Source organism: Macaca nemestrina, chromosome 19 (assembly GCF_043159975.1).
Source record: "Macaca nemestrina isolate mMacNem1 chromosome 19, mMacNem.hap1, whole genome shotgun sequence".
In the NCBI taxonomy this organism is placed as follows: Eukaryota; Metazoa; Chordata; class Mammalia; order Primates; family Cercopithecidae; genus Macaca; species Macaca nemestrina.
Genome location: NC_092143.1, coordinates 46,701,795 through 46,728,658, shown reverse-complemented (window position 1 = coordinate 46,728,658; position 26,864 = coordinate 46,701,795). Strand labels below are relative to the sequence as shown.

The window sequence follows — 26,864 nt, the reverse complement described above, 5'->3', positions numbered from 1 at the left end:
GTTCTGCTCACTGTTATGAAACATAACACTGGGGAGTAAAATATTATTTTTGTTTCTTTTTGTGATAATTACAACAAAGAGGAGGAGAATGAAATGAGGATGATGAAGTCTGGGGTTCTAGTCTCCTAGTTTTAAGTTACTCAGTTTGGAAATTACTGCAGTGGTGTAACTGGATTTCAGTCTGGTCCTCTCTCAAAGAGAAGGGAATCTGATTCTATGGGAAGAGTTTCTCTTGATCTCTTCTTTGAACCTGCCTCTCCCACCTGAGTTTCATCATAAAGTATGCTCATGTACCAACATTCAACATAGCCAATTAGTTTCTCAAATGGAGTTTTCCACCCGGAGAAGACCAGGTGTACAAGTCCTCCTTATCTTCCATCAGCTCAAAGACAGTAAGATTTGTAAAAATTTAACCTCTCAGTAATGTGTAAAGAAAAAAAAAAAAAAAGGAGGAAACCATATGGTAGAGGGGAGACCAAGCAGAACCAGAGTGGCCAGAGGAAGAATCACCGTTCCAGTGGTTCTGGAGGGGCCGCTGAGATGGTTTGTCTGGCTACTTAAGAAGCAAATTCTCCAATGGGAAAACAATCAAGTCCTTACATATCACTTGGCCATTGAAGGAGAACAGGATGCTAATGAGAATAGTCCAAGGAGAGGTACTTCAAAAGCAAATCTCCTGAAATGACAGGCCCACATTAGTGCTGAGGGACTAAGGAGTGGGGAAGGACTGAGTGAACCAGGAGAGCAACCCAGGAGAGCAAGCCCCTGGACACCTACGTGCCTTCCAAGACGGCTGTCTTCTTTGCCTTGATCACCTGAGAAGGACTCCACATTCTTACCCAGTGTGGTCTCTTAGGTGACATTGACTACTCTTCTCAAAACCATCACTTCAAGGTTCAGGCGGAACTGTGGGGTAAGGCATAGCTCTTTCTTTAATGTTGTCTCTTCTTACTAACGTTTAGAAATCCTTCTTTTCTACCTCCACATGGGAGACATTATTGATTTCTAAGTTTCTTTTCATTTCCCTTCCCACCTACCAAAATAAAAATACAACACTGTGTGTATGTATGTACATCATCACTTTCCTATTATTAAAATATCTGATGTGCTTGTCAGTCAATAGTATAGATAATTTGCAAGCCTTTTGAAGATGGGATACTACTTTTGGTGGCATGGAGTAATACAGTTGTGATTTCACATATGGCATCTTTCAATTTCTAATTCGTTTACTTTCAACAGCCCCCCATACCCTAATCCAACACCAATTTAGATTATAATGTTAAAAATATTATCATAAAATGTAGCCTTATGCAAAGAGATGATCTAATTATTCAGCCTTGCTGTATCAGCCTAATGAATTATGCGGTCTTGCCTGCAGTATTTCACCTGAGAGAATGAGTGTGTCAAACACTATAGTGCATGAATTCTCCAACCAGTCTGTGTAGGTGCCAGAGCAGTGAGTGTTTAGTGCCACGATCTGAGAGTTAGTTTTACAGAGCTTGAAGAGTGAATATTCGTAATTCACATTTTTTTCCTGTAGGGGTTGGGAATAGGCATTATCCTGAGGGGCTTGTATGCACATAGAATATACTACATGTGATAATTGTTGTATATTTAATAATGTTCATTCAAACAAAGGGTTGACTGTTACATAATTATTTGCACATTATTCCAGAGTGGTAATAAGAAAATCTAAAAGGAATCCCCCAAGAGTTCCAACAAGTTTATTTGGGACAGATGAAAATCAACCTCTTGAGGCTCCCGTCAGGAGAACAAGAGGACATATTTACAGCTCCATCTGTGCACATGGGAGAAAGCTCAAACATCTATTCCAGCTCTTTAGGTGTACTGAATGGCCATTAAATGGAAACCTTTGGGCCTACCTGATTGTCTGTTCCACCGTCACCATGTGTGATTGTAGAGCTGGCTTGTGCAGTCCCTGTAGGCTGTGGAAACTTTTGACTGGTCTGACGGGAGAGTTGGCATTTGATGACCTCTGAGAACATTGCTTATCAGTGCATTTAGATTCGGTATAAGTGTGGGTTTAAAGTCAATGATAGTGACCATGTATTCTTATTTTGTCTTATAAATAACACTCTCAAGAGTAATGCATACATTGTAAATTTATTGTGGCTAAAAAGCCAAGTGCTCATTGGCATTAGCAATAAAAGAGTGATGGTCAACAATTTATTGCCTGATATTCAGGTTAACTGGCTGATGTCAAGGGAAAATTTATTGGACATATAAGCCATGATTTTATATCAGTGAGCCAAATTCAACCAATGCATTTTCACGAATTAAAAGCAGCTTCCAATTTTAAACCTATCATTGAGGTTTAAAAAAAGAAACAAAACACCTTTCCCAGAGAAGGTACTTACCTCATTGCTTGCCAGAAACTTTCTGCCTCACACTCCACCTATGCTAATGTTGCATAAAGAGAGAAGTTTGCATGAAGAAAAAGGGAGGAGGAGAGTTGGCTGAGTGAGGAAATACCTCCCTTGGGTATCAGCTCCCTCAGCTTTGATCAGAAGACCTCAATAGAAGATGTAAGTATTAAGGCACAATTATGTCCTTGGCCATGGTATGGAACTAGGTGAGAACTGGGAATTTCCACTTGGTACTGGACATAGGGACCTCTCTGTGTCGAGATTCTTTTCCCCAGCATGCCGGCATCCTAATGGCATGGGGGCCTAGACCTTCCCCTAGCAGCACCAGCTTTCAGGCAGCATAAAGGGCCAGGGATTAGTATCACCATTCATCCACTGAGGGATGATGGATGATATTCTCAAATCAGCAGGCCAAAGGTGGTTTAGGTATAATTTATACAAGTACAGGTTGCATGAACTTTAAGCCAGTGAATGCGAAGGATGGGCTGGACTGTTATTTTATCAATTACCTGACAGAGGATCTTTAATGACTTCATGCTGTAAGTTGCAAAACATTTTATTAGCATCAACTCTAAATTATCTGGGGATGGAAGGAGCAGACAAAGATGTACATCAGCATTTGTTGAACTGAGCCATATAATGAGGACCACTGGGGGTTAAACACAGTAGTAGGGAAAAGGTCATTGTGGTGGTGGTGCTTAAGAGCCCTTGATGGAAAAATAGATTGGGTAGATGCAATTCAAAGACACACCACTTAAGACTTCACTTCTTGCATTGAAGCTAAAATCCTGTCACTAGCGAACCAACATAGTGGGTTTTAGAAATCTTTTCTGTGTTTCACATATTATAAACTTGAAGATTCCGTGGATCCTTCAGAGAACAAGGCCTTAGAGAATGGTCCCTGGCTGGACCAATCCAGGAATCCATTCATTCTTTTATTGAACAAACAGAGTGAGCACTTACCCTATGTGAATCCCTGTGATTTCAACAAAGGAATCTGTTGCTCTCCCCTTCCATGCTAGTGCAGGAGGACAGCATTATGGAAAGAGGGAGGGGAATCCCAAAGAAAAGAGGAAAGTAATGACTTAGTCCACCAGTTCCAGCCTAGAGCTCTGCATTAATCAGAAGACTCTCCATTTACTGTGAATCCAAAAGATGATTTGAAGAGGCCAGTGGAGATGGATAGGCCATGAAAATATAGGAGCAAAATGTGTTGTTTCATCTGCATATGTGAGAGGGTGGTCATGGAAAACAGAGTTGATCTTTACACTGAAATTTAAAAGATAATTGTTCTAGTAGACCAGATGGTGATGAAATCAAGTTTTTGACCTTTTCATGTAGTGTCCCATATAGCTACTGCAGCTCAGTCACTGGAGAACATACTTTCCTGAGAGACTGTTGGTGCAATGGAAAGGCTGTAATCCTGGAAATCTGAAAGATCAGATTCTTGGCTCACCTTTCCCATCTCTCCTGGTCCGTTTTTCATTTGTGACATGAGGGTATTCGATTAAAGAAGCCCTAACAATGATCCTCCAGAAATATCAGTAAACACACACACAGAGAGAGAGAGATTTGGCCTAAAAATGAGTCCTGCCTAAGACTATTCAGCAAGGTTAGCCTTACTGTGCAATAACTTGCAAATAACTTTATTATATTTCATCCGGTTTGAAAATTCTATGATTACATTTTTATATGCCTTTCTCCTTTATAATTGAGCATCTATTGCAAATCTTTTATTTCCTAGTGTATATTACTTTCCCTGTGTAGGTTTTAAGGAAAGCTGAAACACTACATTTTAAAGACAAAAATAATCTGAGCAGTTGAGTGCCATAAAGAGCTGGTAGGCAGGTACTAGTTTGTGGAGTTCTGCAACTCAGGCCTCTGGACGGGGGGTTACACACACCAAGAGCTAAGGATACCCACAGGATGCTGACTTGATCCATTAACAGATCAGCAGTCTACAAACTGAATATCCAAAAATCAGAACCTGTTGTCTTTCAATCCATTGTGGAAATAAGGGCCTTTATACGGACTCCAAGAGTATTCTGGTCCAGTGAGGCAATAATTCTCATCATATCATAGAAAATGTATTGCCCTAATAGGACATGGAATGCCTGGGAATGTTCTTCAGTATTCAAGTAATCTGCGTAGTAAATAGCATATTAACGATATCATTTACTCTGGCACCTAATGGTAAATAGCATACAGTTAGGTATATTTTTTAACTACTAGAGCATATCTGTGTGCTCTAGAAAAAATGGTGAGGCTTTGTAAGCATTTTAAGTAGACAGGGGCAAGGTAGAGGTAAAATATCCCACTTTAGTCAAAGATTCATGTGGCATTTTCTTATTTGAATGTGTATAGATTCTTGTTGGAGGAAAGGGAGAGATGGTGACATGAAGGAAAGAAGAGAAAAGTAGGAGAGAGAGAAGGAAGGAAGACAAAAAGGGAGAAAAGGAAGGATAAGGGAGAGAGGGAGGGGAAAAGAAAGGAAGGAAAGGGAGGGAGGGAGGAATAGAGAGAGAGAGAAAGGAAAGAAAAGAAAGAAAAAAAAATAAGTGTAGAGGATGGAAGAGGGGAAGGAAAGTGAAGAGAAGGGGAGGGGAAAAATAAACCTAATAATGTGTGTGCATATGTGTGTGTGGCACGTGAGTAGTTGAAAATCTAAGGTTGGAATCAGAATCTAAAATGGAAATTTCAGTCATAATACTTAACTGGGTTGCTAACAACAGCTTGACCATCAGCCTTCAAACAATAAAGAGAATAATTTTTTGTTAAGAAGTTGACTCTGCCAAATGTAATGTGAAGAGAGTTAGAGATGGGTCATAGAGCAATTACACAGACATAGGGGAATCATGTTTCATGGTAGAAATTAGTTTAGGGTGGTTAGAAATACTTGTAGTATTGCATGTTTTTTAAAAAAGCTAGAGATGCCCAGAATGTTTTCTTAATAATAACATTTGCAGAGCCTCTTATAGTTGACAAGGCATTTACAACAATTATCAAAGTGAATTCCCACAGTTACCCTATGAGTTTAAATATTAGACTTCCTATTTTACAGCTGAAGGAACTACTACTCAGGAGGTTAAGGGGCTTTTCTCAAAATCATTCAGGAGTCGGCCATAAAACTGGGACCCAAAGCCAGACCTTTTCACTATGAATTGCCCTCTCAGCCTCTCTGCCTTCACATCCATTGAGGCTTCTGCAGTTACCTCTCTATGACAAAGCTGTAACCACCTAGAGAACAGATATGCACTTCTCACAAGTCCATGGCCACCTAAAGCTACTTCTATAACCAACACAAAAACTTGGGCTTGGAGATCTAGCATTGCAATAAAATTGTTTAAAATACAGAACTAAAATGTATATATTTTTTCTCAAATGCAATTCTTTGAAGTATGCCTAACTTCTATAATAATAAACTTTGTTGTGATAAAGAAATAAAATCATATGAGTTGCTGAGTCATCAACAGTGACCCTGCTTGTGGACACTCATTTTTGAGAGACATAAGAGCTAATGTCAGGCTTATGAGTTAACACAGGTGGCCAACTACAGTGGTTACAACATCCCTGGGTCCACCTCTGCTTTCAGAGGAACCTGCAATAAGAGATGTTAAAGGCAGGGGACTCAGGAACGTGTGTGCCCTGGTTAGGGATCAGAGTAAGCCTCATTAGTTAAACTGAAGGGCCCACCTTACAGAGCATCAGAGTGAGAACCGAGAGAGAGAGACTGAAATGGCAGACTGAGAAGTTGGGTTTTATACTGAGAAGAGAGGGGTGTCATGATGGATGACAGAGTAGAAAGAGGGCAGAGTGAGTGTACTTAGGGAAGACAAATCTAGTAGGAGCATGGAGAATCAATCAGATATAAAAAGTTGGGGGTTTGGGGGACCTGTTGCAAAGATATGGTAGTATTATGGAATGAGGTAGTCTGAACGTAGAAATACCGGTAAAAAGAAATTATTATTTCTATTATTAATAAGCAACATTGTCAGAACTGGCTTTGAATCATTTTGAGATGTATGATCAAAAATGCATTTTGAGGAATACTGGTGCCTCTGGAAACTAACAGACATTAAAAAAAAAAAAAAAAAAAAAAAAAAAAAAAAAACACTGTGGCCGGGCATGGTGGCTCATGCCTGTAATCCCAGCACTTTGGGAGACCGAGGCAGGTGGATCACGAGGTCAGGAGATCGAGACCATACTGGCCAACATGGTGAGACCTCGTATCCATTAAAAATACAAAAAAAAAAAAAAAATTAGCCGGGCATGGTGGTGGGCACCTGTAGTCCCAGCTACTTGGGAGGCTGAGGCAGGAGAATGGCGTGAACCCAGGAGGCAGAGCTTGCAGTGAGCCAAGATCACGCCACTGCATTCCAGCCTGGGCGACAGAGCGAGACCCCGTCTCAAAAACAAAAAACAAAACAAAAAAAAAACTGTGGTCAAAATGTATAGAAATTACAGGTAAAATCAGGTTTTACAAATTTAAAGCAGGATTTATGAGAGACTTTACTATGTAAAATGTACATTTTTCATTTCTGAAAGGATGATAGAGAATGCTGCATTTTCTGAACATTTTAAAGTAATTAGAATCTCCCCCCGCCCCCCGCTTTTTTTTTCCTAGTAAAGAATCTTTTAGAATTTGTGGAAATGTCTTAAAGATTATTCTTCACTGGGAAATCAGAAACCTAGGTTTCAAGTTAGTTAGAATCTAATGGTGTAACCTTGGACTGCTATGGACCTTGATTTCTTCATTCATCTTGCTAACCTATTTTTCAAGATTAAGAAGATAAAAAGAGACTGCAGGGAAAGAATCAAGCTATTTGATTCAACAGCGAGTATAGCTGATGGACATGTTCTCTTATTGAGGCAATAATTAATTGGTTGCAACTATGCCCAGTGCTCCTGATTCCACTTGCTATAGTCCTCTAATACCTCAGGAAATTATCTACTGGAAACAAGGACAAGCTTTAGAATTTTCCTTTAGTTTTACAACTTTATGCATACCATGTCAGTATAAATGCCCCCCAATGGGATGGGAAAAGAAAGCCCCATAGCATCAGAAGTGTTCCTTCTCACCAACGCATGTCTTACCTCCTCAAATATCCATGCAGGCAACCCCTACTGTTGTCTCCAGATCATGGTCGCTTGAGCCCAGGGAAGGATGCTAGGCTTTTATGCCAAGATATAGGGTCTGCAGAACAGAAGCATCCAGGATAGAATGAATATTTCATACCCATAGATTGAAGTTGGTATCACTTTCTGCACCTGATATTCTCCAAAACTGTGTACAGATTGAAATGGAGCTTTACTGAAAGAGATAACACTCCAAGAGCAGTACTACTTTAAATAAAACAAAGGTGGCCTGGCATGTTGACTCATTCCTATAATCCCAGCACTTTGGGAGGACAGCCTGAAGCCAAGGGTTTGAGGGCAGCCTGGACAGTATAGTGAGACGCTGCCTCTATGAATATTTAAAAATTAGATGGGCATGGTGGTGTGCACCTGTAGTTCTAGCTATTCAGTAGGCTGAGGCAGGAGGATTGCTTGAATCCAGGAGTTCGAGGCTGCAGTGAGTGATGATTTCTCCACTGCACTCCAACCTAGGCAACAGAGCGAGATGCTGTTTTGAAAGAAAGTAAAGCTGAGTATTGTCATATGCCTACGGTGTGCCAGGCACTGCCACAGGCATTTTGAATGTCATCTAAGTGCAGTATCATGGACCACAAAATTGGTAGTGGCTTCAGCTTACCCTTGGTCTTGAGTTTTTGCTCTGCCATCTACTAGTGTAACTTTAACCAAACCATTTAAATTTCTCATCTGTAATATGGTACCAATGTATAGGGTTGTATTGAGCATAATGTGATATAAAATATGGAATGTGGTGCTGTGCATTCTGTAAGTGATTCATTCATGTTAGGCTTTATTAACACTACTACTATTTTTCTCTCAATGTAACTTCAAATATTCTCTAACACAAATGAAAGAAACAAAGACTGGGGCCCAGAACGACAAAAATCTACTTAGGAAATTTGCTAAGTGGAATTTTATTATTAAAGGCAACAGAGAATATTTTCCTATATCCCCTTTTCCTGAGTTGTGGTCTCTCATTTCAGATAATGTACTTTCAGATCTGAAGCACCAGAGAAAATATCTCTATTTTGCTTTGACTTTTCTAGAGGGAGCTATCATGACTTCCATCCAGTTTTGGAGTGCCAGAGTTCACCCTTTATCATGCAGCCAAAAAGTCAATTTCTTAACAGCACAACCAACATATTTCCCAGTGCCCAAAGTACAACTTGATGGAATGCTGTTTGCCTTTCTCCCCCTTTTCAATCCCACAGTCTCAGCCGGGGGCTCAGTTCTTAGCACATTAGTCTTTAGCCTATAGGAAAACTAACCAATCTTAGACCAAACAGAAAACTGCACGAAGTTTAAGGTGAAAAATAGAATGATCTGCAGTGTGCAAGGCAGATATTTCAAATTCCACATTGTTTGAAATGACTTATTTAACATTTGGGGAGAAGAAAAAAATTGCAAATTAATTCAAATTTATTGTCTTGTTGATCTCTCCACAATTCTACCCTCTTGTCCTCATCATCTTCTTTCTTCTTACCTTCTCTTTCCTCGTTACTCTCCTTCTCCTCTCTGCTCTCTCCCTCCTCTGCCTCTTTTTTCTCCTTCCTTATAGCCATCATAATCACTAGTGTTGACTTTTATTCAGCACTTACTCTTTGCCAGACACTGTGCTAAACACTCAATGTACACTACATTCTTTAGTCTGTCTCACAAAAACACAATGTACAGAATAATGCATTTTCTGGACAAAAAGAAAGTTAAAAGGCTGATGCCCAAAGGCTACCAAGTCTCCAGTGACAATAAACCAAAGCCGAGTGGGCTGAGTTAAGATGAGAGCCAGCCATCTCAATAGAAAAGGTTTTTCCTACATCACAAATGGAACTTGTATTGTTACCTTAATGCTAATGTATTTTTAGGAAAGTAGTGAATGGCTTCATTTAGGTATACATGTGGATTTGATATATCCACTTTAAAATTAGTTAATATTCTTTTAAATGACTCTCATTTTAATTGAATCACATATTGGAATTAATACTTACGTATTTTTCTGTTATAGGGGTCTTTAATAATTATCCTGGGGTGAAGAGGGGAAAGTGGAATGCCTTATTTATTCAACTTTTTATGTATATTTGTAGTCCAACATAAATCAACTTTTGCATTGAAGTTATTTTCATTTTGTATAATGCACATGCGAGTACTATTTGTGCAAACATACCACAAACCATATTCCCTGGAGTTAATTTGCACATTGTAAGAAACTGTAGCGAGTCAATGTGGTATGAAGCATGACTGTATTATGGTTTTGAAGCTTAGCAGAACTGGATTTTAATCCAAGCCCTGTAACTCCTTAGCTATGTGACCTTGGACAAGTTCCTTAACCTATACAAAGTCCATCAAATTTCCTTTGGTGAAAATGGGGCAATAGTAGGCACCTCTTGCAGCTGTTGTGAAGGTTACATGAGAAAGCACATGAAAAGGCCTGGCACACAGTACATGCAACAGAATCTAATCCCCTTCCTCCAACGTGATTCTTATTTATTGTAATAATGGCCCCCAATCTGTAGCTACACCTATATTGATCCCATATCTACGTAATCTAATGTGCATGTGTGTTATATTGTATATGTGTGCACATGTGTAGAGATACACTCACAACCACAATCATACTCCAAAGAACACACACATATGCTGCCCCAGGTGTGCCCTACAATGTAAGGTCAAACCTAAGGAGGTATAAAACACCCACATACACCCACTTTAGTCCGTTGGTACTCCATTAGGACCTGGCCTATACAGAGTTGTGAAAACTGATCCCATCCCTCTGTTCTGCCGTGGTAACAGTACCCACGTTTGCCATCGATGTGTCCTGGCGCCATCTAGTGGGGGAATCCAACTTTCTGCCCCATAGTGCCTCCTTAGGCTTGCTCCAGCCATTGCTCCCACTCACCATTTTGTAGGCTGCCTCCATCATCCTAAAAAGCTACCAAGCTGAAAGAGCTCCTCTGTATTTCTTTGCAGACCCTTTCCAGTTTTCATCCTGGGTGTTTCTGAACAGGATTATATCTCATTGAAATATTTGCACCTCTACCTACAGACAAGGAAAAGGCTTGGAGCACCTCCATTCATTGTGCCAACAGGACCTGAATGACCGTGAGTTGACCTGCATCATTTATAAGTCCATGTCTTCAGGATCTAGAAGGAAAACTCTGTATGCTGTAATTATATGACTTTCTGAATTCACTAAATTTAGGAATATTTTATATATTTTTTTCAGGAAAAAATATATTCTTTCTTTCAATAAGAATATTGACCCACAAAAAGATGCCACCAGTCAATTGTTTCAAAGAGATGAGATGGAACTGGTCATCCTTTAGCTATGAAGGAAGCCAAGGTGGTTATAGGAATTGTTACTACTATACCTAGATTAACCCATGTTATTCAATTTTCATTTTTTTAACTACTAGATTTTATATACCAAAAGCATTAATAATAGCGGAGAAAATGCAGGCCATTATGGCTCTGTCTATACAGCTAATTAGTTTTAAGTTCTTCATCCCATTCAAAATGTTAAAGGTGACTCAGCAACGTGGAAGAGGATGAGGTGAGGAGTAAATGTACTAGTTTAAATCTTATTGATTGGTTAATTAGTCCACATAACTAGTAAATGTTATTAAAAACCAGTCAAATCCTTATCAGTGTTCCAGTGAAGTGACCAGTTAAATGAATAATCCTGTTCAGGCTGCTTAAGTAACAGTAATGCATACACAGTTTTGGGGGAAAGTATCAACCCATGATTCTTGCTTTCCCATCATCTGCCCCAGATCTCTGCCAGGGCCCAGGGAAGTTTGGACTGACTACTTTTATTATTGTTTCACATTCGTCAGACCAATCGTAGTGCTGAAGATGTTACCTATAATACGATCAATAGAAATGGCCGAGCTTTCTGCCTAAGCATGCCCCACCTGCCAGGATGAAAGGAAGGGTATAGGTAGGGAAAGGGTATAAGAGTGGCAGAGATAGGTGAGATGAAGTTCATTGCTGGATAGATTTGACCCAAACTTCTGCTACATTACTATGCCAAACCTTATTGAAGAAGATAGGAATTCAGACAAGAAATAAGTAGATTATTTTACTCTTTGTGTGTACGTAAATGAGAATTGCATAAATTTACTCAACCTGACTCATATCATGAGAACTTAACTCATTTGAAAGGGTTGGGTTCGTTTTGGCAACAGTCGAATGCTCAGGTTTGCCTTCCTGCTCCTTTGTTTAAGGGGCAAGTGACGTGCATTCTGTGTATCTTGAGGGAAATCAGAATCTCAGTCTCTGGTTTGGGGAGATAGGGAGGAAAGGAAAGCCCTGTGCTTTCATTATGCTTGAAGTTACTTATTTGCAAAGAGGTTCTTCATCAGATGAACATATCTGTTATTCCACAATGGCCTCTCAGTTCTGCTGCCTTTGTTGTAATGTTACATTTTGTATCTAATATTTCTTGCTACTGCTTAGAAATCACTGTGACTACATTGGTCTTTATCGATAATTTTATGTAGTATAATCCATCACCATGTTTGATGTTGGGGCAGGGAAGAGGGTATTACTTTGTCTTTCACTTGGTGCTCAGACAGCTCTCTCACATTGATTTCTTGGCTTGCATGTTTGTTAAATGATGATTTGCACTTTTCCAGTATTGTGTTTATCCAGATTATGTTTCAGATGTGTCTATAACATATCATCATTAACAACAAACATTTATTGAACACTTACGGTCTGTGGATCAGGCTCCAGGCTAGGTACTGGGAATAATAAGAGAAATATAATGTGACCCCTACCCTGGGGGGTTTTATTATCTATTGGACCGTGTCTGTTAAAAAAAAAAAAAAAAAGAAAAGAAAAGGAAAAAAAGATACCTAACAGCTTATGTCCAGTGAGTGCTACAGGCAATAAGTACTCTTGGAGTTTAGAGAAGGCAGTGATTGGTGAGGACTGGATGGTCAGGGAAGGCTGTAGGAATGAGACGAAATTTGAGAGGCTTCTTAAAAGATGAGAAGACTCTTTTTATGGGATACTGAATATATTGAGTTTCTGAAAACCATCGTGCCAGGGAAAAAAAAAAGCAATGCCTGTATCTTTAAACTAAAATTGCCTTATACATTATTCATGAGTTTAAGACTAAGAATCAATATTCACCTGCTTTCCACAGGGCTTTGTGCTGAGTTCTATTGTTAGTAGCCTTGCACGCCTGTCTTGCACACCAAGGAAAAGTCAGCCCTGTTAAGTTTGTCATTTAGATTTCTGTAGCCTAGTCAACTTTTAAGATTGTCTTTTGCTTTGTCTAAAATTTGCCCTAGTTTTTCCCTTATTGAAAGCCTTAGTCAGAAAAAAAAAAAAAAAAGAAAGAAATGGATGTTCAATGACTTCTTAAGGTTAAATGAATTTTAAGATAAGAAAATAGGAAAGGGGAAAAAAAAGTGTGACTTCCTTGTGAATGCTGCTTCATCGCGTCATAAGAAGTCAAGTTTGACCCTAGAGAGGATATTAGTCCCCCAAGGGAAATATCCATTTATGAGAAGTTCTAGGGGTTTTCTTCCATAGGGGAGAGATGCTCAAACATTTTTGAAGATTGAAAACTTCGCTTATTACTTCTGTGGGACTTCACTGGTCTAGATAGATATTTGCCTCAGCTTATTGACAGAAAGCTTTGCAGGAAGACTGTCTGTGACTATGATTATTCGTATTCTAAGGACTAAGCTCTATGACTTTCCCAGTACCAGTTCTTTTTACAGAACTCTCTCCGTGATTTCTATAATGGTATTTTTTTTTTTTGTCTCTCTGTTTTATAATTTATTTTGGCTTTGGTGGAATGAGAGGCAGGGAAGAAACGAAATCCATATTTTCTTCTTTTTGTTTCTTCATACAGCGTATATTTAGGGACACCTATTGAGTACATAACATGAAGCATTCCACAGATCTCCAGGAAACTCTAGCCTGTTTGTTGTGCCAAACATGTAAAAAGGAGTGAACATTCACACACTCTGAGTTAATGGGTCAAAAAATAAAAGAATAAACTTTTTTTTCCCCCATAACCGCTATCCTCACTTCTACCAATAGTAGTGGGGTAGATTTAAGTATTCCAATTAAAGCCATTTCAATCTTTTGTATTTTAAAATAGTTTTTTTTTTTTTTTAGTGTGATTTGGTCTAATTTGGGCAAATATTTAGGGAATTTCAAGTATAAATGCTCAATCAGGTTTATTTTCCCTTTTGCAAGAAGCACCTCTGTGTCCCTTCCCAAGACGTCAATGTGTGCAGGGAAAGCTATGTCTTCTGGGACAAGGGGGTGCCTGTGGGCTGTCCTCACTGCTGGCCACCAGAGTGAGGCTGGTCTGGTCTGATTCCTGAATATTTTGTGCTGGCATCTGCTTGCTGTGGCTAATCTCATCGGTTTTTTGGGGGTGATGTGTTGGTGCTCACAGCTGAAGCCCATAGTCATTGAAATATATCAGTGTCGGAGAGGCCGTGGACTTTTTATTCTTCTCATCTAACTCACTGTTACAGACTCTCAGCACCCCTCTGTCCCCCACCCCACAATATGCGGTATATGGGAACTCACAGTACCCCTGCATGCAATGCACACATCATGTGTACTCAGAGCTCTCTCTGAGACCCACCTATTTGAGACTTCCCTCCATTTTGGACATAGAGGGGCCAAGCAGCAGTCCTGGGTGTTCTGGAAGACCTCATTTTGTCTAGTCCGATGTTTCAATCAACTTACTTCCCACCTTTAGCCAAGGCCCAAGAAGGGTAGAGCCTTTGATTCTCAGAGAAGCAAACTATATTCTTATCCTGGGGACATCCACACAAAATCCTCCTCCTCCTTATCTGGAAAAGAACTCTCCTCTTCCTATCTGGTGAGAACTTCCCTTCTTGTCTATTCTCTACACTCTAAGTTAGGGTAATAGTCTAACATTGAGTTGCCGGGATTGGCTGCTGATCTGGAAAGAGGAGATTTTGGAATTTCAAAAAGCCCTTCTCTCTTGGCCAAGCTTGATTTTCATAACCCTTATGTCTCTATGGATTCAAAACCCAATTTTCCTCCTTTTCCTTGCACTCCTGTTTTAATAATCCTTATCATCCCCAAAGCAACAGATGTTTCTAACCAAATATGGAGAGCACATTAAACTACATAAATATAAATATTTATATATGTTTTTATATATAAGCCAAGTTACATATCTAATATATAATATACATATATTACATATATGTATATTATATGTATATATATCATCGTATATACATATATAATGTACATATATTACATATTGTGTAATATGTAATATATATATATGCCAAGTTACAACATCTATCAAAAACCATTGAATAAGAAGAACAAGTCTCCACATAGTTATGAGTGTGATTATAGTAGCCACAGTGGGTTAGAACAATGAGGAATGGCTTCTTTTAGGCAGTGGGTCTTGATCTGGACCTCAAAGAAGGAAGAAATAGCGTAGGTGAGAAGAAGAGGGAAAGGGTTCTCAGACTTCATGTCTTCCTCCCCCACATGCCTAGAGCTCTGTATTTATAACTCATGCACATTTAGCACAGTCTTTGTTATCACCAAGTTACTCACAGACATGTTTTCCTGTAACATTATAAATTACCTGAGGATTGAGATAACAGCATTTTGTATTTTGTATTTCTGTCTGTAATATTTTCTGGCTCTGTGCTTGTATATGGTTGGTCCTTCTATATATTCAAAAGTTAACATGCTAAAAACTTAGGATGTTAAAATTATTTTTCTCTTAGCTCTCCATTTCAAAGTTGCTGTGTTGTTTTACCTTCTATATCACAGAAGAATATTTTCAAAAAAAATATCCAGGGAGAGATTTGCCTTAAATGTTCTTCAAATACCAGTTATTCAGAGTCTCCTTTCTCTTCATCCTTCTGATCTGTGGGATTTCCATAAGGTGATCACCTCCAGTTACTTTTTTTATTGTAGTAAAACATAAATAACATAAAATTTACCATTTCTTTAAGTGTACTGTACATGAGCATTAAGTACATTCACATTGTTGTACAGCCATTGCCCATCTATGTCCAGAACTTCATCTCCCCGAAGTGGAACTCTTTAATCATTACATTTAATAACTCCTCACCCCTTCCTTAGCCCCTGACAACCACCATTATTTATGTCTTTATAAATTTCATTCTAAGTACCTTATATAAGTAGAATCATAAAATAGTTGTTCTTTTGTTCTAGCTTATTTGGCTTAGCAAAACATCTTTAAATTTCATCCATGTTGTAGCATATATCAGCATTTACTTCCTTTTCAAGGCTGAATAATATTCTATTGTATGCAGAGGCCACATTTTGTTTCTCTCTCATCTCAAGTTCATGAAGAAGATAAAATGCTTCTTACCATCCAATCGGCATCTATATGCATGCTAGTATTTTTGGTAACCTGATTCCCTTTATATTGTGAAATATATGACTGTTTGACTTAAAAGCTTGAATACAGACCTTCCTAAAAATATATGCCATGTGGTACCAACCAGAAATAGCATTTCCTCTGGGGCAGTAAATAGTAATTCTGAGGTCAAGTCGAGTAATAGCTTGGATTTTTAAAAGAAAAACAAAACTTTTAAAATTTTATGTCTTTAAGCTTTCTTTCTTCTGCAAGTCTTTGAAGTGGCTAGAGACATCAACCACTAACTGGAAGAACACTAGTTCCTCAGACTACTCATCCTAAAAAGATGCCCTGCACGAAAGCAGTATGGAAGGTCAAATCGATTTGCGAGTGTAGCTTTCAGTAGCATCCCTTGCAGGTCCTCTTGGTCCACATGTACTAAATCTCTGAGAAGTCTTGCTGCTTTTTTTTTTTTTTTTTTTAAAGCTTCATTGATTTTACTCAGTGATTTCCAAACACATCTGAATTCAGAATTAAGTTTTAGTTGTTATTTTGGTAATACTTTGAAATATGCTGGATTAAAACAGGATAAAATCTTTAAGAAGACAACAAAAGTCGGGGCATCTGAAAAACAAAAATGTATAAGTGAGTCCTCTCAAAGCGCTGACCTGAGTGGACTGTGATCCATAGACAAATTTGCCTCAATTTTCCCATCGTTAGGACAAAGTTACTTAGATTCATAGCCAGATAATTCATATTATTCATTTTAAAATCCTTTAGCTAAACTGAAGAATTTTTCTTGCCTGCATAAAGAACATGGAAAAACCAATGCAGTAAACCCTTTTAATACCCTTGTCTGCATTTTTGTGAAAGACATATAGCAATGGTATTTATATAAATTTGTTTAAATAAAATGCTGTGTAAATAAAATTTTTTCTATAGTCTTTTGCTCTATGGAGAAAGTAGTAAGTGAAGGCAGTTAAGTCCTTTGTTAGAAGCATATTCACAACAAAGGAAACTGATTATTAACCATGGGGTCGGTCCTCATGTGGTAGAATCTAGAGAGTAAGAGGAGGTGAAAGGCAAAGGGTTATCAAAGCCATGGGTGAAATATTCAGTGGGGGCTATATGAGACTCATGGAGAAAGATGCATTTGCCAAATAGCAAAGACAGCTGAAAGAAAAATAGTTCCTTGTTTTCGTGCCTCTGAAAACCTGAAATACCAGTTACAAAGGACTTTTCACAACTTAGTAAATTTCCTATTGTTTGTTTCTAACCTGCATTTCAAACTTTCCTAAGTAAATATCTTTAGTTTACTTTTAAACAAGCATCAGGGTTATTGAGGGACAGGGAGGTAGGAAAATACATGTGGAAACTATGTTTTAGGAAGGGGAGAATCCCTGCAATAGAATGGATGAGTGGGCAGTGATAGGAAAAGACTGCAGAGAAGGAAAAACAACCAACAAACAAAATCAAATGTAAATAGACCACAAAGCTATTTAAGGTTGAAGAATTAGTCCACATGGCAGAGGGTTAAGACTTGCAGAGGGTTAAGACTTTGAATCTTAGCTCAATGATAGATTTTCTGTCGGAAGTTAAGGTGGCCATGCTACTTTGTTTTCTGACAGCCAGTAGGCTTGCAGTAGCTATCTGGTAAATGAATGAGAGTCTAACCTAGACTTAGATCACATTATTAGATTTTAAAAAAATGATCTTGCTCTCTATCAGCTAAAGTCATCCTAATAGAGCTAGGAAGTACCCATTCCTGATAGTAAGCAAGTAGCTGATTTGGAAGTTGGAAAAATGTCCCTGGAAGGATCACCTGGTCTTAGCCAAGTGACCACCTTCACTGGGTTTATCTTGCAGGAGAGTCTGTGTGAGGTAAACACCATCTAGAAGGAAATGCCAAGTGGTTTTTGCAATCAGTTATCAGGCCCTTACTATGCACAGACTTAAAGTCAGTTTTGTCATTACTTAGTCCCAGGTTTCTGGATTCTTTTAAGGGGAAAAGGTGTTTAGCAAACAAAAAATTGGGGGCAGCCACTAATTCATCAAACTGAGGCAGGGTTTTGAACTTGCCTGTTTTAAGCTTGACCTGTGTCCCTAAATGAGTCTACAGTGAGCCTGTCTATCTTTCTGTTATCACAGGCATTGGACCTTGGGACAGGATAAGAAGCCATTTGGGATATAAGTCACCATTATATTTGCTGAAGGCATTTGACATCCTGCATTCGTGTCCTTTAATTGCGAGACTTAGAGACTGATCATGAACTAATCTGAACTAAAAAGGGAAATGTTCGCATATGTATTAATTTGTTAGAGCTGCCACAACGAAGTACCATAGACTAGGGGGCTTAAGCAACAGAAATTTATTTTCTTGTGGTTCTGGAGGCTGGAAGGCCAAAATTAAGATGTTGGCAAAATTGGTTTCTCTCTTTTTGGTTTACAGAGGGCTACCCCCTCACAATGTCTTCACATGGCCTTTTCTCTGTGTATGTACATTCCTGGTGTCTCTTTTCTGTGTCCAGACTTCTTCTGTTAAGGACACCAGTCATACTGGATTAGGGACCATCCTAAGAGTCTCATTTCAATTGAATCACCTCTTTAAGAGCCCTATCTTCAACTACAGTCACATTCTGAGATTTTGGGGGTTCAGGGTTCAGTATATGAATTTGTAAGATGAGGGCACAGTTCAGCCCATAACAGGGTCGTTTGATCAAACCATCTAACTGCCAGGGGTATAGCTGGACCAGGAAAATGAGAAATCATACATGGTCAAGATTCTTTTCTTCTAAATGTTGTCTTTGCTCTTTCCTTTCAGTCTGCTTCGTTGTTCCGGAATAGCTCATGGCTTCTAGCACCTCTGGCCTCATATCCTTATTGCATTGTTAAAGATAAAAAGAAGTGTCCTCCTCCCAGTTTGTGTTTGAAAAATCCAGGGGAAAGACTCTGATTGGTCTATCTTGCATCCTGTGGTCTCCTACGGGCCAGTGTGGCATGGGAGTGAGACACTTTTACTGGTCCAGAATCAGCCAGTGCTCACTACCAGATCAGTCACTGCAGCCAGGGAGGCAGAGTGTAATCAAAATAGCAGCCCTCATCTGGAACATATTTCAAGAATGAGTGGGATGGGAGGAGGAGGAGTTCTCCCAGAGAAGCTTACCACCAGAAAAAGTGTGACCCATACAGATACTCAGTGTGTCATTTGGGGGTCAAAAACTGTCAGGTCAGCAGGAAAGTTTCAATGCAACATGAGAAGTACCCTGAATAGGGATCTCATGTAACCTTCAACAGAAAACATGCAAAGGATTTTACAACAGCACTTGGTGGGAGCCAACAGTGTCTTAGAGTGTGTAGAGGTCAGCAAAGACTTCGCATAGGAAAGGGTCTTCAATCTAGCCCAAGGAGAAGAAAGCTAGCCACATAAAGTAAGGCATGGGAAAGATAGGCAAAGGCTTATGTAGGAGCTTTAGGGGAACTCTAGGAATTTCACAATAGTGGCATGAAATATAAAAGTTGAGGATGGGGAGGGTACACATCCTCAAAATAAGCAAATGTTGGAAGACCCACGGTGGATCAAAAATGAGCATACATTTCTGGCTATTTTCTCAATGAAACAACAAAGGTCAGAAGTCCATTAAGATACAAAAAGAGAAGACAGAGAACATAATTTGGTTTGGTTCTCTCATGGAGTTTAACATATCCCATAGCTTGAGTACAGAACTACCAGTCTGGGATTTGACATTAACTGTGACTTTGGGCTAGAAACTTCTTTTCTTTGGTTCTCAGTTTACTTGTTTATTTCAAATAAAATTTGGACTGTATGAATGTTTAGGATCCTGCCAGGTCAATTAGTTGCTACTTATCTTTCTGTCCAAAAATGTATTAGTATGTTGCTTGAATGCTGGTTATCAGCTCCATCTGGCCTCAGTACTGACCTGGTTTTGTGGAATGCAAAAATCTGCATTTGGCATGAGTCCTGTCCATGAAGAACTGCAGACTAATCATTGGGTCTTAAATGTGAACAATGGCATATTAGTGCTAGGTCACCATACTGAGACTGACATGTGAGAAGTACAGACAGTTCTGTTTTAAGGGCTCAGAGGAAGGAGGGGGCATTTGGAGAACAGTGGTGAGAAAAGCTTGACGAGAAGTGGGATTTCAACTGGGCTTTGAGGACGATTGCGATTAACACAAAGATAAGGAGAGAGGTCATAGAGAATGGGGGTTGGGTAGCAGTGTGAACAAGAAGGCAGAGGTGAGAAAGAGAAAAGCTTATTCAAGGAAGAGGCATTCAGGCCTGCAAAGATCACCAACTGCCCTTCTGATATCACTGCACGCTATCTATTTTATTCCTTTATTTTTATTCCTTTATTTAATACTTCTTATTCACCTGCTTGGATCAACTTCCCTAGAAGTTGGTCCTACTCATATAAAGCAGCCATTTATGGGGCTTGGATAGTGTAAGATGGTCTCTCCCTTTCTCAGTGCCTGCATTCCCCAGTGATACTCAGCTGAGGCCACAGAAAACCCTTTACTTCCCACTCAGTCCTGTGCAGGGCCTCAGCCAGCCCATCAAGACTAACACTACACGAGGAGGGTGTAAGGACTGCCATCTTGGCCTTCATGCTTATCACCATGGACCATCATGGCCAACAGGACTACATGCTAAGGTGTTATAGTTACTATTTCATTTAATCCTTCCAGCAGCCCTATAAGGTGGGGTCTGTATTATCTCAAATGAGGAGAATATTGCTTAGAGAGGTTCAGTGACCCACCCAAGGTCACAAGATGGTAACCAATGGAACTGGGACTTAGGCTCTTGTCTCTGATGGCCGGGAGCTCACAATCACTGCATGGAGGAGGTCACAATGACGGAAGTTCAGGAAGGGAAACAGCCCACCAAGGGTCATGTATTAAGCACCATGGAGAAAAGGAGAGAAAGACAAAAGAGGATCCTTTGATAGATGTGTGTGTGTGTCTCTGTGTGTGTGGTCTCCCACCTAGAACACGAGGGAAAAAACATTTCTTTATTACTGGCCTGAATGTCAGAAATAATTAGGGAAAACCAAATACAGTCAGAAATCCTGGTCTCTGCTAGTGGATAGTCAAGGAGGAAACTCAATCTCAGGCTCTTCTTTCCAATGGTTAGTTTTCACGGTGTGTGTGTTGGTGGGAGGTACACACACCCCCTCCCCTGGCTAGGCTTCCATGGCCAGTCTCCCCAAGGAGTACTTATGTGGGAGGTAGCACTCTTTCCCACTGACCAATGGGAACACAGATGCCCTCTCCTAGCTCCCTTAAGGACTCTAAGACTCAGCCAGCCCTAAGGTCCAGGGGCAGGAGATCAATTGCCTTGGCCAGAGCCCTGAGGTGGGGCTTTGGAAGCAGGGAGACCTTCAAGGCTCTAGACTCATCGGAGCTGAAGTTGATCTCTGTGGGGCAACTCCAGGGAAACAGGCCCTTTGTGAAATGCTCCTTTGATGAGAAGCATAATATACATACAAATTGCTCTTATGTCAGCTTCTGAGAAGCCACTTCAATCCATTTGGGCACCTTTGATTTTTTTCCCCTCCAATTCCTTTCCTTCTTTAAAAAATTTAATAAGAGCATGTTTTCATCTGGCCTCAAGAGAGTAATTTATTTATTCAAAGTAATAATAAAGTTTCAGCATAATCCTTAGTTCCCAAGGGGTAAAGAGACTCTTTGAACAATTTATTTTTCCCATTCTTGAAGTGCAAAGGAGACCAAGAGGCTGCTGTGCGGTGTCCTAGAGCCCACTACCATGGCAACAGCCAAAGCCTCTTGACTGCCCAGCCGTAGGCTGCTGGGAGGCAGAGAGATGGGAAGTGATCTCGTAATGCTCTTCTTCCCCTCTCTCTGCTACAAGTCCTCTCTTTAGGAAACTGATGGACAGAATGGATGAAGCCCTGGATCAGCTGTGGGAGTAAGAACAGCAACCCTGAAAGCTTATTACAACCAATCAGGCACCAGGTTGGAGGCCCACAAGAAGCAGGTCAGGACAGATGGGTGGGATGATGGCTCTGAATTCACATTCACACTATGGAGTCAGAACATGGGGCTCTGAGGGCTGGGTGAGTGGGCCCAAATATGGGAGACAGGAAACCTTCAGAAATCTTGGTCTTCAGTGAGTGCTGTGGGATGATAGAACCACCTCTACCAGGAAAACCAGTGCTATTTGACACTTATCTGCCAGCCAGTGTTTTAAGCATTGTATGTTCATTATCTCATTTAGTATTTATATGAGCATATAACACTGTTATTCCTATATTTTGGATAAGTAAAACAAAGTTGTGGAAATTAGGTAGCTTGTCCAAGTTCATACAGCTAGTAAGTGACAGACCTGGGATTCAAACCTGACTGGCCTGTAGAACTCAGTTTTGTATCCATTACGGACATTGCCTCTTGGTTTGAACTGGTTAGGGAAGGCTGATGAGGGTAGTTCTATCAGTTAAGAATAGTTTCGTCAGATGGGTAGATTATAAAAATTTTCTCCCATTCTGTAGGTTGCCTGTTCACTCTGATGGTAGTTTGTTTTGCTGTGCAGAAGCTCTTTAGTTTAATTAGATCCCATTTGTCAATTTTGGCTTTTGTTGCCATTGTTTTTGGTGTTTTAGACATGAAGTCCTTGCCCATGCCTATGTCCTGAGTGGTATTGCCTAGGTTTTCTTCTAGGGTTTATGGTTTTAGGTCTAACACTTAAGTCTTTAATCCATCTTGAATTAATTTTTGTATAAGGTGTAAGGAAGGGTTCCAGTTTCAGCTTTCTATAGATGGCTAGCCAGTTTTCCCAGCACCATTTATTAAATAGGGAATCCTTTCCCCATTGCTTATTTTTGTCAGATTTGTCAAAGATCAGATGGTTGTAGATGTGTGGTGTTATTTCTGAGGGCTGTGTTCTGTTCCATTGGTCTGTATATCTGTTTTGGTACCAGTACCATGCTTCTTTGGTTACTGTAGCCTTGTAGTATAGTTTGAAGTCAGTAATGTGATGCCTCCAGCTTTGTTCTTTTGGCTTAGGATTGTCTTAGCAATGCGGGCTCTTTTTTAGTTCCATATGGACTTTAAAGTAGTTTTTTCCAATTCTGTGAAGAAAGTCATTGGTAGCTTGATGGGGATGGCATTGAATCTATAAATTACCTTGGGCAGTATGCCCATTCTCATGGTATTGATTCTTCCTATCCATGAGCATGGAATGTTCTTCCATTTGTTTGTGTCCTCTTTTATTTCGTTGAGCAGTGGTTTGTAGTTCTCCTTGAAGAGGTCCTTGTAAGTTGGATTCCAAGGTATTTTATTCTCTTTGAAGCAACTGGGAATGGGAGTTCACTCATAATTTGGCTCTCTGTTTGTCTGTTAATGGTGTATAGGAATGCTTGTGATTTTTGCCTATTGATTTTGTATTCTGAGACTTTGCTGAAGTTGCTTATCAGCTTAAGGCAATTTTGGGCTGAGACAATGGGGTTTTCTAAACATACAATCATGTCATCTGCAAACATCCAGAATCTACAAAGAACTTAAACAAATTTACAAGAAAAAAAATCAAACAACCCCATCAAAAAGTGGGCAAAGTATATGAACAGACACTTCTCAAAGGAAGACATTTATGCAGTCAACAGACACATGAAAAAATGCTCATCATCTCGGCCATCAGAGAAATGCAAATCAAAACCACAATGAGATACCACCTCACACCAGTTAGAATGGCAATCATTAAAAAGTCAGGAAACAACAGGTGCTGGAGAGGATGTGAAGAAATAGGAACACTTTTACACTGTTGGTGGGACTATAAACTAGTTCAACCATTGTGGAAGACAGTGTGGAGATTCCTCAAGGATCTAGAACTAGAAATACCATTTGACCCAGCCATCCCATTACTGGGTATATACCCAAAGGATTATAACTCATACTGCTGTAAAGACACATGCACACGTGTGTTTATTGCGTCACTATTCACAATAGCAAAGACTTGGAACCAACCCAAATGTCTATCAATGACAGACTGGATTAAGAAAATGTGGCACATATACACCATGGAATGCTATGCAGCCATAAGAAAGGATGAGTTCATGTCCTTTGTAGGGACATGGATGAAGCTGGAAACCATCATTCTCAGCAAACTATCACAAGAACTGAGAACCAAACACCACATGTTCTCACTCACAGGTGGGAATTGAACAATGAGAATGCTTGGACATAGGGTAGGGAACATCACACACCGGGGCCTGCCATGGCATGGGGGGAGGGTGGAGAGATAGCATTAGGAGATATACCTCATGTAAATGACGAGTTAATGGGTGCAGCACACCAACATGGCACATGTATACATATGTAATAAACCTGCATGTTGTGCATATGTACCCTAGAACTTAAAGTATAATAATAATAATAATGAATAGTTTTGATTGCAAGTAATGAAAACTGGACTAATTGTCACTTAAATAAATAGAAGTTTATTTTCCTCTCCTAATAAGAGTCCAGAGGTGGGCAGCAGCTGGCACACACTCAACAGCTCAGTGACAGAGGCTATTCTTGTGCTCTTTCTCTCATGCTCAGCACCTTCTTGTCACAAGAAGGCTGTGCACCTCCAGACGTTACATCAGTATTCAAGGCAGGAAGAAGGAAAGGAGAAAAGGCTGATGCCAGCACTATCTGTCGTCTTCTAGCAGGAAAGAAAATGCCTTTCTCTCCCCAGCAAAAGCAGACTTCTATGTGTTATTGGTGAGAGTCACACTAGCCTCCCCAGCTGAAAGGCAGGCTGAGGAATGCAGGAATTTGTCTTTCCATGCCCTGCAGTGGAAGGACAGGAATGGCTTTTTGCAACTACTTTCCAGCAAAAATGTGAGCCGGGCATTGGATGGTCAAAAAGAAGGACGGAATGCTAAAGGAGAAAGTTGCAAGTATGATGACAGTATCTCAGTCCATTTGTGCTACTATAACAGAATACCACAGACTGGGTACTTTATAAAGAACAGGAATTATTTCTCACGGTTCTGAAGGCTGGGAAGTCCAAGATCAAGGCACCAGCATTTGGTCTGGTTAGATCCTTCTTGCTTCATTATCACATAGCAAAAGGCAGAAGGCAAGCTAGCCAAAAGAAGCCTCTTTTATTTGGGCCTTAATCCCATTAATGAGGGAGGAGCCCTTCTGGCCTGATCACCTCTTAAAGGCCCCACATTTTAGTACCATCATATTAGCAATGCCTGACTTTTGGAGAGGCCACATTGAAGCTGTGGCAGATGGTGAAGCACTTCTAGGTCTGGATCTGGGGTTAATATGGAGAACCGGTGGGAGAAAAAATTGGAAAACCAACTGGGGCTTAGGCTGTGGTGCAATGTAAGTACCAATCCAGAAAGCCAAGCTTCATCTTTACAAGCATGTACTGTTTCCACACTCCTGTCAGCCCTATTCTCTTGCTCCTGTCTTTAACAAGATACATGTGTTAGTTATTTTAATTTGTTAAATTTCAAAGTACTTATCCCAAGGCTTGGAGCTGGACTTCATTGCAGGAAAAAAGTTCTAAATTCATATATAAAGAGATCCTTTGTGTTTCATTTAAAGTGGATTGTATCACTTTAAATCAATAATAGATTAATTCTTCCTTTTCTACTTCCATTTTCTCATTGCCATTGGCAATGTTCATTCTATAAGACAAGAGAGAATCTGCCATTGATTAAAGGGATTAAGAGACAATGACAATAGTGGTTGTGTTAGGTGACAGGATATGGGTTGATTTAGTAGTATTACAACATTTTCATGAAAGTTGAATTTTATTTTGTTTAAAACAAGAAGGAAATATTTAAGATCATTGGAAAAGAATATTTGGTCAAATTACTGTGACAGTGATTCTAGAAGAGAAGGATGAGTCTTAATAAATATAATGGTCAGAAACTTTTCTGGAAGGGGAGCTGTTACCACAGGCTTAGGGGTGGACTCTGGGAGTCCTCTCTTAGCTGTGCCTTGATGTGTGGATGCCCTTCTCCCCAGGTGAGCCCACTGCCACCATGGGAGACCTGCTGTGGCTCTTGGGTTCTTCCAGACTGGACTCTAAGGCAATTGTAATCTCTGGGTGACACAGAGTTCATGCCCAGGTGACTGCCATGATCTCAGGACACAGGTCCTCAGTGTCCCTCTTTGTAGGAGATTTCTTCAGAGGGATTTCTGGGCCTTCCCTCTTCTCTTCTCAGTGAGAGGGTGGGGAAGACATCCTTTACTAATCTGCAGGGAAACCAAAAGTTGAGGGTATCTCCAGAAGGCCCTCTCTTGAACTCTTCCTTGGCATCAGATTGTCTTTCACCCTCATCATATCCGGATGTAAAATGCCACTGGTCACCATTTTCCTTAAGAAAGCTAATTGTGTTCAACACTCTGTAAGCTTAGGACCTTGACAGAGGCTTTGAGAGGCCCCAGTGCATATGGCGAAGGCTTTGGCTGTCTCGCCTGAACCTCATGCTTCTCAAGCCCCTCTCTAACATCCATATTCCTAAGCATTGGCTTGGTTCCAGTGTTTTCCAGGGCCGTCCCCAACACACACATCCCCCATAACCGTCACCATCTGTCCCAGAAATCATGGAAACTGCCCAAATCCTGTATCCAAAGACCCTCTCCAACTTTTAGAAAGACCATTTACCATGTGTATGTTTCCCTACTTTTGCACTGGGAATTATTGGCCTGTAGTCTTTTCAGAAAGTAGACAAGGCACACATCCTCAATAAAATACGTTCAAGAACACATGACTCAAGTCATGTTACTGAATTCTTTTCTTGGAAGCTCCTGTGCTGATTTAGGCTCTGTAGTAGATGCTGGGGATACACGCAGATTGAAGCCAGGTCCTGCCTTCTGGAGGACCAGAAGTCAGAGGCCAATAACTAAGAGGTTAAATGTTAAGGAAAAGAATCGGAATTTGAAAAGTAGATACTAGATATAGATCACCTGGGAGTTAAGACAGCAATGATCCCTTTAAGTTTTTGTTT

At 40.0% G+C, this 26,864-nt stretch overlaps 1 protein-coding gene across 2 annotated transcripts in view; it reads left to right on the top strand.

The window, feature by feature from the left end:
• Positions 1-26,864, top strand: part of LOC105499549 (solute carrier family 14 member 2) — a 485,447-nt gene that overhangs the window by 13,729 nt on the left and 444,854 nt on the right. The window contains exons 1-2 of one of the 2 annotated variants that reach the window (XM_011772179.3): positions 692-913; positions 10,485-10,616. The gene's annotated coding sequence lies outside the window, so the exon portion shown is untranslated. Of the gene's footprint in view, positions 1-691; positions 914-10,484; positions 10,617-26,864 lie in introns of those variants that run through there. The other variant, XM_011772176.3, reaches the window with a different exon arrangement.